This window comes from Caloenas nicobarica, unplaced genomic scaffold (assembly GCF_036013445.1).
Source record: "Caloenas nicobarica isolate bCalNic1 unplaced genomic scaffold, bCalNic1.hap1 Scaffold_83, whole genome shotgun sequence".
In the NCBI taxonomy this organism is placed as follows: domain Eukaryota; kingdom Metazoa; phylum Chordata; class Aves; order Columbiformes; family Columbidae; genus Caloenas; species Caloenas nicobarica.
In genome coordinates, this window is record NW_027017717.1 from 380,111 (window position 1) to 386,875 (window position 6,765).

Consider the following 6,765-nt stretch of genomic DNA (forward strand, 5'->3'; position numbering starts at 1 on the left):
TATACAATATTTAACGTTTCTATAATACATAGATTAACTTTTTACCAGTAATTTTTATCTGGAGTTTGATGTATTTTAATGTTTGATCTCTATATACTATTTCATCTTTATATGATATTTACCCTTTATATTATATTTAATGTTTCTATAATAAATATGTAAAGTTTTTCCACTAGTTTTTGTCTGGAGTTAATATATTTTAATGTTTGATTTTGTATTATATTTTATCTTTAATATTTAATATTTATATAATAAATATGCAAACTTTTTCCACCAATTCTTGTCTGGAGTTAGTATATTTTGATGTTTGATCTCTATACAAATTTGTATAGAGATCTTTATATTTGATCTTTATATGATATTTCATCTTTATACAATATTTAATGTTTCTATAATAAATAGATTAACTTTTTGCCACTAATTTTTGCCTGGAGTTTAATATATTTTAATGTTTGATCTCTATATACTATTTCATTTTTATATGATATTTACCCTTTATATTATATTTAATGTTTCTATAATAAATATGTAAATATTTTTCCACCCATTTTTGTCTGCAGTTAATATATTTTTATGTTTTAATTTGGATTATATTTCATCTTTATTTAATGTTTCTATAATAAATATGCAAACTTTTTTCCACTAATTTTTGTCTGGGGTTTAATATATTTTTAATGTTTGATCTCTATATAATATTTGACCTTTATATGATATTTTCTCTTTATATATAATGTTTCTATAATAAATAGATTAAGTTTTAACCACTAATTTTTGCCTGGAGTTTAATATATTTTAATGTTTGATCTCTATATACTATTTGACCTTTATATGATATTTACTCTTTACATTATATTTAATGTTTCTATAATAAATATGTAAACTTTTTTCACCCATTTTTGTCTGGAGTTAATATATTTTAATGTTTGATTTTCTTGTATTTTATTTCATCTTTATTTAATATTTATATAATAAATATGCAAACTTCTTTCCACCAATTCTTGCCTGGAGTTAGTATATTTTAATGTTTTATCTTTGTGTAATGTTTGAGCTTTGTATCATATTTAATGTTTCTATAATGAAGAGATAAACCTTCTACCACTAATTTGTGTCTGGAGTTAATACATTTCAATATTGGATCTTGATGTAACATCTCCTGTTTCTATAATATGTATGTCAGATTTCCCACTCCCTTGTGTCTGGCGTTCACCTCTCTTCCTCTTAGATTTGCCCCCTCCTGCAGCTGTGGGTTTATTCCCCTCAGCCCCTTCCCTTCTCTCCTGTTACTCTCTCCATCCCGGGTCCATTTGCACCGTCCTCGACCTCTTCAGCTCCCACCGCTGGGGCACTTGGGTTTAATTCCTGAAGCTGCTGGGAGGCAGCTGCTGTTTCTCTCCGGGATTCTGCCCCAAGTTCACGCCGAGGAAATGGTTTGAGAGTTCCCATCTCTTCCCCATTGTCTCCATCACGGCATGTTTTGCTCCTGGCCTCACAACCGGGACCCGGTTGGGTTGTTTCAACGCGCTGCACACAAAGACACGTTTGGGGTTCACATCCCAGTGAACACGGGGGGAGAGTCCGGAACCTGCACCAGTCACAGCCGGAGTCCCTGAGCCGCGGCCTTTGTCACCAAAGGGCCTCTCGTGTTACAGCAGCAAAGGCGGAACAAAGATGACCCTGAATTTAAGCTGCTTCTTGCTAACACACCAACACAACCTGAATCCATTTCCCTCAGATAAATACGATCTGTTTGTGCACCAGGAGTTTCACATTGAATGCTGAGGGTCCATCAGCACTTCTCCTGTGTCCAAAGCACAGGCAGAGTTGTCAGGTTCTGGTGACGGCCTTAGAAACGATGATCTGCACCAACCCTGCCTGTGACCTTTGTGTGAGCAGCTGAAGTTCCTGCTGGCCCTGGGGAAACCTGCTCCTGGCTCCGCAGCTCCGTCACCCCTGTCACACCGTAGCTCAGCGTAGCGTCCTTGTAGTTCAGCGCAGCGTCGTTCAACGTCTGTGGATGTTCTTCTCCTTCCCGGATGTTCGAGTTGTGTCGGCAGAATGTTTTCTGGGGCTTGTTTGATAGGAGAGGGTTTAAATAATTACTTGAATAGTGGTTTGGTTGGTTGGTTGGTTTAATATTGCTTCTTACTGGGAAGAGTAAAGCACTGTTCCAGAATTTGAGGAATGTAGCACAATTAGTAATAATGTGGATATTGTCCTCTCGGTACTATTATAGAATGGCTTTATTTTATCATGGAGTACAAGTATTCCACGGGGGTATGAACCAAAGTTTAACTTTGCTTTTGCTTGCTAAGGCTACTTTCGATATTTTAAATGGAGATGACTTCCTAAGAGAAGACATTAAAAACATCATGATGTGAGCCTGTTCTCATGGAAAATGCATTTAGAGTTATCTGCCTAGAAGTTCTCTATCCTAGTGGATCTGCAGGTTAAAGGAGTCATTGGCAGTTGTTCCAAATAAATCTCTTCATTCCTTGTCTTTCTTTTCAGGGTGCTCATTATGATGATGGCAACCCGACCAGGGCAGATGTGCATTGTAAGGACTTCGCTAGTTCACAGGCCAGAGGCTGGTGTTCCCATTGCAGATATTGGGCATTATTATCTGTTCTCTTTATTTTTTCCCCACATCCTCATGCACATCCTATGTGCCCACGGCATGTCAGTTGATGTCCTTCCGGAGCGCTGTGCCTTGCAGCTCATGTGTCTGAGCCGCCGGCCTCGTTTGCACCTGACCTGGTTGCTGCGTGTGCGTGTGCGAGCGCAGCTCAGTGCTGTGTCTTGTGTCGCGACTGTGAATAAAGATGTTCACAAGAAAGCCTGGTTTTCAATGTTCTTGTTCTTTGTGTTTTAGCGAAAGGCCAAACATGATTTCCTCTCGCCAATAACGATTTAAAATAGTTACTATATTAGTGTTAGGCATAGTGCGTTTCAAATGTGCGGCAACTACATATAGAAAATTGAGATCCTACATTCCCTAAAAAACATTCCTAGCTTTTAGTATTCTTTCCTCATTTTAGCTTTATTTTTCATCTGAGCAGATATATTGAAAAATTAAGGTCTTCACAAACATTGTGCAGTACCTACTCAGAGATCTTTCAGATCAACCTCACTTCTTTGCAATTATTAATATTGTAATAGATATTTCTGGCAACCCAATCGTCTAAGGTCTCTTCTTTGGTGGTAATAATTTTTTAAAATATCATTAATATGAATGATTTCTGGTCAAAACCTAGAATGTAGAGTATGTTCCTTGATAACAAGTTTTCTACTAAATGCAGAATGTAATTGTAAAAGATTCAGATATTTAATAAGGAAATTTGGGAAGAATATAAGGCTGTTGTCAGAGGATGTAGGGAGGCAACTAGGAAAGCTAAGGCCTCCTTAGAGTTAAACCTGGCAAGAGGGGTCAAGGACAACAGGAAGAGCTTCTTCAAATACATGGCAGATAAAACTAACACCAGAGGCAATGTAGGCCCACTGATGAACGGGGTGGGTGCCCTGGTGACAGAAGATACAGAGAAGGCAGAATTACTGAGTGCCTTCTTTGTCTCTGTCTACTCTGCCGGAGGCTGTCCTGAGGAGCCCCGTACCCCTGAGGCCCCAGGGGAAGGCAGGGCAATGGAGGAGTTTGCCTTGGTTGATGAGGACTGGGTTAGGGACCAGTTAAGCAATCTGGACATCCATAAATCCATGGGTCCAGATGGGATGCACCCGTGGGTGCTGAGGGAGCTGGCTGAAGTCATTGCTGGACCGCTCTCCATCATCTTTGCCAAGTCTTGGGAAACGGGAGAGGTGCCTGGGGACTGGAGGAAAGCAAATGTCACTCCGGTCTTCAAAAAGGGCAAGAAGGAGGACCCGGGCAACTATAGACGGGTCAGCCTCACCTCCATCCCTGGGAAAGTGATGGAACACCTTATCCTTGGTGCCATCTTAAGACATATCAAGGATAAGAGGGTCATCAGGGACAGTCAACATGGCTTCACCAAGGGGAAGTCGTGTTTGACCAACCTCATAGCCTTTTATGAAGACATAACAAGGTGGATTGACGATGGCAGAGCAGTGGATGTGGTCTACCTTGACTTCAGCAAAGCATTTGACACCGTCTCCCACAGCATCCTCACGGCAAAACTGAGGAAGTGTGGACTGGATGATCGGGTAGTGAGGTGGACTGCAAACTGGCTGAAGGAGAGAAGCCAGAGAGTTGTGATCAATGGGGCGGAGTCTGGTTGGAGGCCTGTATCTAGTGGAGTGCCTCAAGGGTCAGTTCTGGGACCAATACTATTCAATATATTTATCAATGACTTGGATGAGGGAATTGAGTGTACTATCAGCAAGTTTGCTGATGACACCGAGCTGGGAGGAGTGGCTGACACGTTAGAGGGCTGTGCTGCCATCCAGCGAGATCTGGACAGGCTGGAGAGTTGGGCGGGGAAAAATTTAATGAAATATAACAAGGGGAAATGTAGAGTCTTGCATCTGGGCAGGAACAACCCCAGGTTCCAGTACAGGTTGGGGAATGACCTATTAGAGAGCAGTGTAGGGGAAAGGGACCTGGGGGTCCTGGTGGACAGCAGGATGACCATGAGCCAGCACTGTGCCCTTGTGGCCAAGAAGGCCAATGGCATCCTGGGGTGTATTAGAAGGGGGGTGGTTAGTAGGTCGAGAGAGGTTCTTCTTCCCCTCTACTCTGCCCTGGTGAGACCTCATCTGGAATATTGTGTCCAGTTCTGGGCTCCTCAGTTCAAGAAGGACAGGGAACTGCTGGAGAGAGTCCAGCACAGGGCCACAAAGATGATGAAGGGAGTGGAACATCTCCCTTATGAGGAAAGGCTGAGGGAGCTGGGTCTCTTTAGCTTGGAGAAGAGGAGACTGAGGGGTGACCTCATCAATGTTTATAAATATATAAAGAGTGGGTGTCACGAGGATGGAGCCAGGCTCTTCTCGGTGACAACCAACAGTAAGACAAGGGGTAATGGGTTCAAGCTGGAACACAAGAGGTTCCACTTAAATTTGAGAAGAAACTTCTTCTCAGTGAGGGTGACGGAACACTGGAACAGGCTGCCCAGGGAGGTTGTGGATTCTCCTTGTCTGGAGACATTCAAAACCCGCCTGGACGCCTTCCTGTGTAACCTCACCTAGGTGTTCCTGCCCTGGCAGGGGGATTGGACTAGATGATCTTTCGAGGTCCCTTCCAATCCCTAACATTCTGTGATTCTGTGAAAAAAGAGTATCACTGTTGATACAGGTTGGGGTAGTTTACAGCTGAAGAGAGCATGAGGCTTATAGTTACCTAAAGAGCTGTTGAAGGGTTTACAGTGATTACAACTGAATTCTTTCCCAAAGACCTCAGGATACAAGAGAAAGGAATATTTCCACATTTCGGATCTGATCTTTAAAAGCAGTGCTGTGACTAAAGAAAGTGAATTGAATTAGATGTCATACACTCGCAACCACTAGATCACTTAGAAAACAAACCAACCCCCACAACATCATAGACTCTGACTTCAGCCCAATTGGCTGGCTCATGGCTCACAGGTAAACCATGTTTAATTCTAAATTCCGTCTTCCTGTATGTCATGGTTTGATTGCGGGGTGACAATAAAACCGTGGCAGATGTATTGTTAACCTCCTCTCCCCCCACTTTCCCATTCAGCCCCTCCCTCTCCCCCCTCCCCACTAAGGACAGGCGATTGGGAGGGAAAGAAGGACAGAGAGAAGACAGTTGGAAAAAATTAAAAATGTTTTACTAATGCTACTAATAAAATAGAGAAAATAACACAAAATATACAAAACCAATCGTGAACGTCCCGGCAACTGCTCCGGCAGGTGTAGGGCCGGCACCCGAAGTCCTGGACTGGACTCTCCAGCCAACCGGAGCTGGATTCAGTCTGTCACTAGGCCTCAGTTCGCAGGGACAACTCGCAAGGTCCTCTCCCAATGTCAGCCATAAGGAAAAAGGGACGAGATCCTCGTGACCCCCCACTTTTATATGAAGTATGATGTGAATGGGATGGAATACTTTAGTTGGTCAGTTTTCAATTCACCTCCTGCTTGCACATCTCACGGGATGCATCATTATCAATGACCTTGCATTCCATTGCTATGTCTACCAAAACATGTACCTAACTTTCAGGAAAACTGCAGTTAGTAAGAAGACTTTAGCTGACAGGGAAATTCACTACAAGAGAAACTTGTTTTTAACAAAACCAGGACAGCTGTCAACTGAAAAATGCCCCAAATAAGAAAGAAAAAGCATACAAGGAAAAGAAAAAAAAAAATAAAAAAGGAAACAAACAAACAAAACCCCAACAAACCAAAACCAGACTTGCCATTATCAGCAAGTACCACAAATCCTCCCGAGATGCCAAAACAGGAGAACTCCCTGAAGTAGATTCTAGGACCTCCCCCGCCTCAGACCCCAGCCCCACTCCAACAGATCCATATGCTGACCTGGAACCTGCTCTAGAACCAAAAGGAGAGCTCGAACACCACCACCAGCTCCAGAACTTACGCCTGCTCTAAAGACAACTCCGCCAACACCAGCCAAGCTCTACAAACAACCTACCCCAAAACCCAACCTCTGGAACCAACCTGGGCTCCAGGGCCTCACATCTAATACCAACAGCAAGCACATTATTTTCCCCTTTTCAAGTACCGGGATTGGAAGAGGCAGATCACCCAGAATGCTGATGTTGTCTGCCAGAAAAGTAACCAGCACCCTCTCAACACTACAAGAAAGCTCAGATG